This window comes from Sciurus vulgaris (assembly GCF_902686455.1).
Source record: "Sciurus vulgaris genome assembly, chromosome: 5".
Classification (NCBI taxonomy): Eukaryota; Metazoa; Chordata; class Mammalia; order Rodentia; family Sciuridae; genus Sciurus; species Sciurus vulgaris.
Window position 1 is genome coordinate 76,698,488 of NC_136465.1, and position 11,341 is coordinate 76,709,828.

The 11,341-nt window shown below is 42.8% G+C and overlaps 1 pseudogene across 1 annotated transcript; it reads right to left on the reverse strand.

Annotated features, from left to right (window-relative positions):
* Positions 1-9,668: 9,668 nt before the first annotated feature.
* On the reverse strand, positions 9,669-10,606 carry LOC306661311 (phosphoethanolamine/phosphocholine phosphatase-like; annotated as a pseudogene). Its single transcript has one exon. The product of its transcript is annotated as a phosphoethanolamine/phosphocholine phosphatase-like (transcript).
* Between the last annotated feature and the right edge of the window lie 735 nt (positions 10,607-11,341).

Genomic DNA, 11,341 nt, shown 5'->3' on the forward strand with positions numbered 1-11,341 from the left:
CTGTACAAATTTTGGAATCCATTTATCAGTATTCAAAAGAGTAGTTTGCAGCTGGGGAGATAGCTCAGTTGGTAGAGTGCCTGCCTTGTAAGCATAAGGCCCTGGGTTCAATCCCCAGCACCACAAAAAAAAAAAAAAAAAAAAAAAAAAGAGTAGTTGGCTGGGGTTTTGGTTGAGATTGTACAGAACACATAGATCAAGTTGAAAAATAAAACTGGTGTCTTAAAAATATTTAGAATTCATTTTAATGAACTTGGAATATCTTCTTGTTTATTTGAGGGCTCATTGAAGTTTTGTGTTTTTTTTTTCCTCCATGTAAGTCTTATATATATTCTGTTACATTTATGTCTAATTAATCTTGTTTGATATGTGTAATGTTGTGGGGTTTTTTTCCTTTTTTTCCCTTTCTTTTTAAATTGACAGATAAGACTGTATGTACTTCTTATGTCCAACATGTTCTGAAGTATATATACACTGTGGAATAATTAAGTCTAGATAATTAACTGTGGTAGCTTATCATTGCTGTGACCAAAATAACTAACAAGAACAATTTAGAGGAGTAAAAGTTTGTTTTGGGCTCACAGTTTTAAAGGTTCAGTCTATGGTTGATTGACTCCCTGGCCCTGGGCCCAAGGTGACAGCAGAATATCAAGGTGAAGTGGTATGGTGAAGGAAGGTTTCTCAGCTCCTGGCAACTAGGAATCAGAAAAAGAAGAGAGGGAAGAGAGAGGAGAAAAAGAAGAGAGAGAGGAGAGAGAGAAAGAGAGAAACTCAATAATCCATTCAAATTAATCCACTGATTAGGTTACAGTTGTCATAATATAATCATTTCACCTCTTAATATTGCTCCATTGCCTAACATTAGCTTTTAAAGGGGATGCCTAATATCCTAACCATAGAATTCCTCTCCTACCCCCAAAACTCATGTCCATATCTCAATGCAAAATGCATTCAGTTCATCTCCAAGAATCCCCATAATCTTAACAGTTTCAGCATTACCCAAAAGTAAAGGTGCAGTCTTTGAGACTCGAGATAAACTCTTGGCTATGGCCCCTGTAAGAATCAAAAGCAATTCATATATATCCAATATACAAAGATACAGAATAAATATTCTCCTCCCAACAGGAAGAAAGAGGGGCAAGGACCTTGCTAGGTGGGACCAAAGCAAGACCAGAATCCAGCAGGACAAAGTCCTGTAGCTCTAGCGAGGCTGTAAGCAACCTAGTGAGACCCTTTCTCAAAATAAAAAAATTAAAAAAATATTTGGGGATGTAGCTTAGTGGTTAAACACCCTTGGATTTAATCCCTGGTACCAAAAAAAAAATAATAATAATAAAAATAAAAATTAAAAAAAAAATCCTGTAGTTCCATGTCCAGCTTCTGGATACATGGTGGCAAAATATGATATCCAAAGGGCTTGGGCAGCCCTGCCCCTATGGTCTTGCTTGTCACAGCCAACATGACCTCACTCTTTGGCTGATTTTGTATCCAGCATCTTCCCTCGGTAGATGTTCCGTGTTCCTGTCATCTTTTAGTCCCGAGCTTTGGCAGCTTTCTTTTCACAACTTTATGCACTGCCCTCTCAGGGGCTACCTGAAGGGATCCAACTCTGCTACACTTTGCCTGGTCTCACAGGACCTCCTTTGAAATCTCAGTGGAAGCCTCCATGATCCATTTACTCTTACATCTGCATTCTTGCAGAACCAGTACCATGTTGATGTCATCAAGGTTTTCTAAGATGAAGTAGAAGCTGGGTTCCCTTGGACTATGGCTGCAGTGGCCTCTGAGTGCCTAGATAGCTAAGCATGGTGAACTCATATCCTGGAGAAACAGCTTTCTAGACACTCCTGTGTGAGCAGTGCACCCCAAGGTCTCATTTCTACAGCCTTGAACCTGTCATGGCTTTAATTTTGCTGATTCCTGAGATGCTCTTTCCTAAATCATCTTTCCTATTGTTTTAGTGCAAAGTATTTAGTTTTTCTTTAGTGACAGCAATCTCTTCAGCAACCACATCTTCCTTGGCTTGAAATTTACAGGCATTTCTCTGGCCAAATTTCCAGTTTTTAAAATCCTTTTGATCTGATTTATGCTCCTGATTATTAGAGTAAACTCGGACTTGACTATCCATGTTACCACCTGAATGTTGTGCTTACCTAAAATTTTCTCCATCAGATTAATTTGTCCATCACTTTAAATTCAGTTTCACAGAAAGTCTTACGACATTGATAAAATGTAGGCAAGTTTTTTTTTATTTCCAGAATGTAACCTGAATGGTTTCTATTTCAATTCCCAATGAAGTTCTCATTCCCCACTGAAACTTTATGCACATAATCTTTATAGTCTACAATCTTTTTAAATTTTTTGGTACCAAGGATTAAACCCAGTGCCACTTAACCACTGAGACACATCCTCAGCCCTTTTTTTGTATTTTATTTAGAGACAGAGTCTCACTGAATTGCTTAAGGCCTTGCTAAGTTGTTGAGGCTGGCTTTGAACTTGTGATCCTCTTGCCTCAATCTCCCAAGCTGTAGGGATTACAGGCATGTGCCACTGTGTCCAGTTGCTTTTACTGCATACATTCAAATTGACATTCTTATCTTCTGAGTATTCACTAGAATCAATCATTGATTCTAACTTATAACATTCTAAACCTTCTCCCACCTGCATCTTCAAACTTTTCCCAAATCCTCCCCAAAACAAATTTCAAAGGCTTATGAACCACATGTCAGGTAAGTCACAGCAGTTGCCCCACTTCTTAGTACCAATTTCTATGTTAGTGACCAAAATACCTGAAACAAAACTTAGAGGAGGAAAAGTTTTATTTAGGTTTACAGTTTCAGAGGTTCATCATGGTTGGCTGATTCTATTGCTCTGATGGAACATCATGAACAAAGGGTGTGGTAGTGGAAAGCTGCTCAGTTTATGGCATTCAGGGAGAGAGACAGTGAGAGGGAGAAAGGAGAGAGAGAGAGAGAGAGAGAGAGAGAGAGAGAGAGAGAGAGAGAGAGAGAGAGAAAGGAAAGAAAGGAAAGAGACATGAGGAGGCCAGGGACAACATATTATCCCCAAAGAATGCTCCCAGTGCCTACTTTCTCCAGCCACACCCCACCTGCCTAAAGTTACCACTAAATATTCCACTTAAGTTATTAATTATTAATCTATCAAACATTTTAATCCACTGCTTAGGTTATAGTCTAATCATTTTACCTCTGAATATTGCTCCATTGCCTAATATAAGCTTTTTGGGGGGACACCTCATTTCCAACTTAACAAATACATTTCTTCACATAGTTCTCATTTTTGTGGAGAGAACACATATTATCCGCTCTTCATATTTTTCAGGAGTGCAGTATGTCATCATTAACTATAGTCAGTCTGATGTATAACAGATCTCTTGTAGTTCTTCCTTCTATCTAACTATAGTAATGCAATATTTGTATTTCTGTACAGGACTTAACCAAATGAACAAAATGTGCTACAGGTTCATCCGTATTGTCAAAAATTTGTTCTTTTAGGTTGCATAACATCCCATTGTGAATATATACCCCATATTTTCTTTTTTCCATTCATCAGTTAATGGACATATAGATCAGTTCAATATCTTGGCTGTTGTAAGAGTGCTCCCATAAAAAAAGCAGTGTAAATATCACTTCAACATATTCATTTACTTTTCTTTACTTTTATATCCAGTAGTAGGATTTCTGGGTCATGTGGCAGTTCTATTTTGAATTTTTAAAAGAAATCTCCAGATTGGTTGCACCAATTTTTATTTCTACCGTAAGTGGGTATTTAATTTTCTCTACATCCTTGTCAACACTTTATCTGCTGTCTTGTTAATACTAGCTCTTCTCACCAGAGTGAGGTGAGATCCCATTGTGGTTTTGATTTGCATTAACTGATGATTAGTGTTTTAGTAAGTTTTTTTTGTTTTTATAACAGAGTTTGAACTCACGGGCACTCGACCACTGAGCCACATCCCCAGTGCTATTTTGTATTTTATTTAGAGACAGGGTCTCACTGAATTGCTTAGTGCCTCACTTTTGCTGAGGCTGGCTTTGAACTCACAATCCTCCTGCTTCAGCCCGGGAGCCACTGGGATTACAGGTGTGCACCACTGTGCCGGCTTTTAGTAAGCTTTTTTATGTAGAGGAGGAAAAGTCTATTTTGGCTCATGGTTTCCAAGGTCTCAGTCTATATACAGCTGATTCCATAGCTCTGGACCCAAGGTGAGGCAGAACATCGTGGTAGAGGAAAGCAGTTCATGCAACAAGCAATCAGGGAAAGCTTTGCTCTCCAGGGACAAAATATAAATTCCCAAATCACACCCTCACTGACATACTTTCTTCAGCCGCTCCCCACCTGCTACATTTATCACCCAGTTAATCCATCAGTGGCTTAATTTACTGATTAGGTTATAACCCTCGTAATCTAATCATTTCACTTTTGGAAATTCTTCTTTTTTAATATATATTTTTTAGTTGTAGGTGGGCATAATACCTTTATTTTATTTTTATGTGGTGCTAAGGCTCGAACCCAGGGCCTTACTCATGCTAGGCAAGTATGTAATGTATAAAGCTGCTCCCCCGCCCACCAGGTACAGCCATTTTCCCCGCCTCCCAACCACTTGTCAATCTGTGAACATCCTAGCTAGCTATTGGTTCATCAGTCAGCTTGCAAGTATCCTTCTCCCATATTGGTCCCCTGTTAGCCTGGCAGAATTCAACTGTTTTACTGTAGCTTCCCCGCCTTTTTTTCCCATTCTTCTTCTGTCTGTCCTACACACTTTTCTCTGTCCTCCTGGCGTTCCACTCTCTCTAGCGCGCACCCTTTCTTTTCCGTTCTCTTTTCCTCTCATTTTCTCTCTTACCCTGCAGGGAGACTCTCTGTTTGCTTAATAAACTCCCTTATGTGATTTCCTATGTCTGGCGTGGTTCCGTGGAAATTCCTTACAAAGTATGCGTCCACTGAACCACAATCCCAGCCCCACACTTTTAAAAATCCTTGCCTCATCTCACATATGAGCTTTTAGGGGCACCTCATATTTAAACCACAACAATTAGCGATTTAGGGAAAATTTCCAAATACCTGTTGGTAATACATATATTTTGTCTTAGTTTATTTTGCTTGCAATAGGAGAATACCTGATGTTGGATAATATAGAAAACAACTTTAATATATTTAGCTTGAAAATCAATATGCCTAGTGAAAGAAAAAGGTAACAACAGTCTCTTGGTAGAATTGAAAATAGGGAACTCACTTAAAGATGATGCATTGTGATAATGAGAAGAGTGATAAGTCAGGCTCCAACCCCTTCAATGCATACTGGGAGAAGAAAGATTAAAAAGTTTAACTTTTTTCCTATATGCCAGATTGTCCAATCCCTCTCTTGGGAAGAGATTTGTTATGTACATTAGATACTTTGTCACCCCAAAAGTGATACTGGTTTTGAAAATCAGGAATGGGTCCTTGTTCCCCTAGTGTTGAAGTTTGAACATCTGAGAAATGCCAAGGCAAGAGCAGAAAGTGAATTTTATTTAAGAAACTGTGGAAGGAGGGAGGGAAGAAGGGAAGGTGAGGTGGGGTTGGGGGGGGGAGAGAGAGAGAGAGAGAGAGGAAGGAAGGAAGGAAGGAAGGAAGGAAGGAAGGAAGGAAGGAAGGAAGGAAGGAAGGAAGGAAGGAAGGAAGGAAGGAAGGAAGGAAGGAAGGAAGGAAGGAAGGAAGGAAGGAAGGAAGGAAGGAAGGAAGGAAGGAAGGAAGGAAGGAAGGAAGGAAGGAAGGAAGGAAGGAAGGAAGGAAGGAAGGAAGGAAGGAAGGAAGGAAGGAAGGAAGACACGGAGACCTCTGGAGAGGAGAGAGTCCAGAGCTGATTCCCAAGGGAGTGGGGGTTTCTTGCCCCTTTATAGATTTTAAGTTTCCTTCCTCTCATGCCCCCTCCTCCCATTCTGCCCATGTGATCAAAAGGTGACCAAAAGGCAGGAAGAGAGCTGCAAGGTGATTGCTTGTGTTGAAAAGTACCATCCTCTCCCCACCACTCCCCACCCCCACAAACGGTTAGCATCCTGGTGAGGGGTGATGGGAGGTGCTATCTACCCATTTCCTTTTCTTTGATAATTAGCTACCCGCCCTTTGCCCCTTCTCAAAAGTAACAACTCCTGTTGCAAGTACCACCAGAAAACATGCTCTGATTCCAGCTTTCACTTGCCATCCAGAAAAAGGAAGCTGAGCCTGTTCTGCTAGAGGTCTACTAAAAAAGTGAGTAAGGCTGAATGGGCCAAAGGGACCCTGGGAAGAATGATTAGTTTTCCCAGTCAAACGTTTGCTTAAGGAGGAGGTAATTTGTCCCAAGAAGAAACAATACCCCCCCCCCTTAATATAGAGTCATTAATAGTGATCCAGCCTCTTTGGGATAAATTTTTAAAACAAATTGAGTTAGCTTTACCAGTTTTCCTACAATATTCCAATCCTGCCTGTTTAAAATACACATGTGCATGTGCACACATATACACACTTCCAACAACAACAAACCCCCTTATGCTATGGGTAATGATTTGTGCAAAGCCTGAGACCTATACATAATGTAGTTTAGTACATTTAGCCCTCTTTTAGTCAGAATTTTTGTTGCTATGACTAAAAGACCTGACAAGAATAATTAGTGGAGGAAAAGTTTCTTTGGGGCTTATGGTTTCAGAGGTCTCAGTTCATATGACTAGCTCCATTCCTCAGGGTGTGAGGTGAACCTAGACATCATGGTGGAATAGTGTGGAGGAAGAAAGCAGGAACCTGGAACCAGGAGAGAGAGAGAAAGAGGGAGAGAGAGAGTGAGGGAGGGAGGGGGGAAGAGAGAGAGAAGAAGAGAGGGAGAGTGGGAGGGAGGAAGAGGGAGGGAGGGAGGGAGGGAGGGAGAGGGAGAGAGAGATCCAGCTCTGTTCAACAAGAACAAAATATAAATCCCAAAGGCATGCCCTCACGGACCCGCCTCCTCCAGCCATACCCTCCCTGCCTACAGTTACCACTCAGTTCATTCCTATCAGGGAATTAATTTACAGATTGGATTAAAGCTCTCATAATCCAATTATTTCACCTCTAAATCTTCTTGCACTGTCTCACACATTAGGTTTTGGAGGACTTCACATGTAAACCATATCAAGCCCATAGTACTAAATCCTTACATCCCGCTGACCACAGTGTCAGGTAACCATGGTTTATTCATAATGCTAGATTTAAAGACTGTATTCTTTCACATTCCACTAGAAAGAAATTCCCAATTACTGTTTGCTTTTGAAAGACAGGACCTCAGTACCAGATTAACCATCCAGTATTGCTGGACTGTCTAACATCAGGAATTAAAACCTCGCCTATTCTGTTTAGTGATAGTCTAGCAAAAGACCTGTGAGGCTTACAGATGGATCAAGGAATTCTTTTGAAATATGTGGATAATCTGCTTAGAGCCAGCCCTGACTATGAACACTGCCTTTCAATCACTATTGTTGTACTGAACTACTTTGCCTCACATAGATATTTAGGTATTTGCCTCACATTTAAAAGGCTAAGTTTTGTAAACAAGTCACCTATCTGGGATTCAAGATTAGCTAACAAACCCAAAGTTTGGGGTCAGATTCAAAGCAAGCTACCTTTTTTCTTTAATTAAAATCTTTTTTATTTTTACAGACTGCATTTTGATTCATTGTACACAAATGTGTACAACTTTTCATTTCTATGGTCGTACACAATGTAGATTCACACCATTCATGTAATCATACATATTCATAGGGTAATACTGTCTGTCTCATTCTACTATCTTTCTGTCCTCCACCCACTTCCACCCCATTTTCCTCTACATCTTCCAAAGTTCCTTCATTCTTCTCTCCCCGCCCCCCCATTATATATTGTCATACACTTATCAGAGAAAACATTCGGCCTTTGGTTTTTTGGGCTTGGCCTATTTCACTTAGCATGATATTTTCCAACTTCATTCATTTACCAGTAAATGCCATAATTTTATTCTTCTTTATGGCTGAGTAATATTCCATTGTGTATATATACCACAGTTTCTTTATCCATTTGTCAATTGAAGGGCATCTAGGTTGGTTCTACAATCTAGCTATTGTGAATTGAGTTGCTATGAACATTGATGTGGCTGCATCACTGTAGTATGCTGATTTTTAAGTCCTTTGGGTATATACCAAGGAGTGGGATCACTAGGTCAAATGGTGATTCTATTCCAAGTTTTCTAAGGAATCTCCATATTGCTTTCCAGACTGGTTGCTCCAATTTGCAATCCACCAGCATTGCAATCCACCAGCAATGCATGAGGGTACCTTTTTCCCCACATCCTCACCAACATTTATTGTTACTTGTATTCTGATGATAATTCTGACTGGGGTGAGATGAAATCTCAGCATAGATTTGTGTGTGTGTGTGTGTGTGTGTGTGTGTGTGTGTGTGTGCGCGCGCGCGCAGGGGATTGAACCGAGGGCCTGTGCATGCGAGGCAAGCACTCTACCAACTGAGCTATAGCCCCAGCCCTCAATGTAGTTTTAATTTGCATTTCTCTAATTGCTAGAGATGTTGAACATTTTTTTTTCATATATTTGTTGATTGATCTTATTTCTTCTTCTGTGAAGTGTTTGTTCAGTTCCTTGGCCCATTAATTGATCAGGGTTTTTGTTTTTTGTTTGTTTGTTTGTTTTTGTTTTTGTTTTTTGGTGTTAAGTTTTCTGAGTTCTTTATATATCCTGGAGATTAATGTTCTGAGATGCAGGTGGCAAAGATTTTCTCCCATTCGGTAGGCTCTCTGTTTCACTCCTTAATTGTTTCCTTTGCTGTGAAGAAGCTTTTTAGTGTGATACCATGCCGTTTGTTGATTTTTTTTTTTTTTTTGATCCCACTTTACCTCTTTTATGGTTCTAAAACACCAGAGGGAGAAGGGGCTTGGGTTTCCCTGGCTCTGCTTAAAAACGTCATGGTTTTCTGTTTCACATGGAAGGAAGGGAACACGGAGGACGACTTTGGTGAAGTCCCTGGGCTTTTGTCCCATGGACGAGGCTGGGGTGCGAGGAGACACCTCTGAAGTCCCTGGCTGGCATTAACCCGAGATGGACCGTGTGCTACCTCGTTCCACCACCAGGAGGCCACTGTTCCCTCTGCTTCCCCCCCACTCCCACCCCCTCACCCCCATTTACAGGTGCTGGGTGGCAGGCGGGGAGACAAGGTGTTGGGAGCACAGAAATAGTGTGGGATTTCCGTGGCTGACGCAAGACCCAGCTTCCGTGGAGCTGTCAGCAGAGAGAATCATCTGTCTCCGCGGGGAATCCGCGGCCATTAGGAATTTGGGATCCTGGGTTCTCTTGAGAGAAGACTAGGGGAGAGGAGATTACGCAGCCAGAGGCAGCAGTTAAAGCTGTGGGAGGTGTTCCTTTTCTCATCTGCCAAGGAGCCCTTTCTTTCCAGTTCGGAGAGGAGGGTTTTGGAAACACTGCTGGCTTTGATGGTATGCACACCACTCCCCTTTGAACCAGATTCCAGAATCGAACTGTTTGCAGTGGAACTGGGGAAAGCAGCCGATCTGGGTTAACTGCATAGATACGGACGGTTCCGAACCCCTCTCCCTGCCCCAATTGAACTAAATTCCAGAAATTACCGGAGTGACATAGCAAAGCGAAGGCGAAAGGGAGTAGTAAAACTAGGTTTGTCTTTCCCAATTTTTCCTCCCCGCCCTTCCTCCGCCCTCTCGCCCCGGCCCCGCCTCCAGGCGGCAGTGCTAAACAAGTCGTCAGCACCGGTTGCAGGTGGAAGCGCAAGACGGTTTCCCAGGGCACCGCACTAACGCGGAAGGGGCTAGACCTGGCTTCTGTGCCGCTTGAATAAGGCGGTGCGTGGGGTAGCCGCGGCGCGGGAAGGCCACATCACGGCCCGCCAGTAGCCCCATGGGGCAGAAATCGTTCGCACCGTCGCCCAAAGCGCACACCATCGCGGCTCTGCTCGCGCAGGTAGTCGCTGAGCACCTTGTGCTTGCACATGTTGGCTGGGCAGCTCGTGCAGCTGTGCGTATGGAAGGACCGCAGCACCAGCAGTCCCGGAGCGTCAGGCCGGGACCAGATGCTGAGGATTCGCGAAACAGGTCGAGGTGGCCGGCGGCGCGCAGGACGCTCTCCACACCAAAGGTGTTGGCATCCAAGACGAGAATAACCTCGAAGCGGGATCCCTGCTTGGCCACAAACTGCAGTAAGCCTCCCATACCCGGAGACAGGGGTTAACCTAGATAGCGCTCAGGTCGCACGGTCGCAAGCCTTGCTCACCCCAGATACTTGACGACGCGCTGCATGTTCTCTCTGGTTACAGCTTGCCTGGCGGAGCGCGCAAGCTCGAGTCGTCGCTGTTTTCATTCATGATGGTCTCGTGGAAGTGAAAGGTCAGGAGGAAGCACGGTGTGCCCCGCGCAGCCATCCCACCCCACTGTTTCTAGTCAGGCATCGGAGGCCAGCAACTGGAAGGCACCCACTCATTGTCAGTGCATCACCCTGAGCGCCTCTTCTAGGGACTCTGTTGGCCTCCAGCTGTCGTCCAGAGCTCCTCTGGCAGCTTCGTCCTGAGGGATCAAATCCTTTTGTGGTCACCAAAAGAGGGCGGGATCTCAGAGTTTCTCCCTCAGGGAGGAATTGAAGGGGACATGGCGACTTATCCACCCGCGGATTTCTGACCTTTGGCTCACGAGTCTCTCCAGTCCCGAGGGATCATGTATGATGTGCATTTAAGCTGTTCCCTCTGCCTGCCCCCCCATCACCCCGGGTCGATGCATCTTCCCGTTTGAAGGCCCGGGAGCGGGAATCAGAGCCATGGAGCAGCCCTATTTGTTGATTCTTGATTTTACTTCTTGCACTTTAGGAGTCTTGTTGAGGAATTCGGCTCCTAGGCCTCTCTTCACCTTCTTAATTGTTTCCTTGGTTGTGCAGAAGTTTTAAAATTTGAAGCCATCCCACTTACTGATTTTTGGTTCTATTTCTTGCTTTTTAGGAAGTCAATACCTGTGCCAATATGCTGGAGTGTTGGATCTACGTTTTCTTCTAGTATTTGCAGAATTTCTAATTCCTAGGTCTTTGATCCATTTTAAAATATATATATAATTTTTTCTCGTAGGTGATTACAATACTTTTATTTTATTTATTTTTATGTGTGGTGTTGAGGATCAAACCTAGTACCTCACACGAGTTTCATTCTTTTACATATAGATATCTAGTTTCCCCAGCACCATTTGTTAATAAGGCTGCTTTTTTTTTTAAATTTACCATTGTATTTTGAAGTAATTTAACTTACAGAATGATGAGAAGTGTTACGCAGTAAC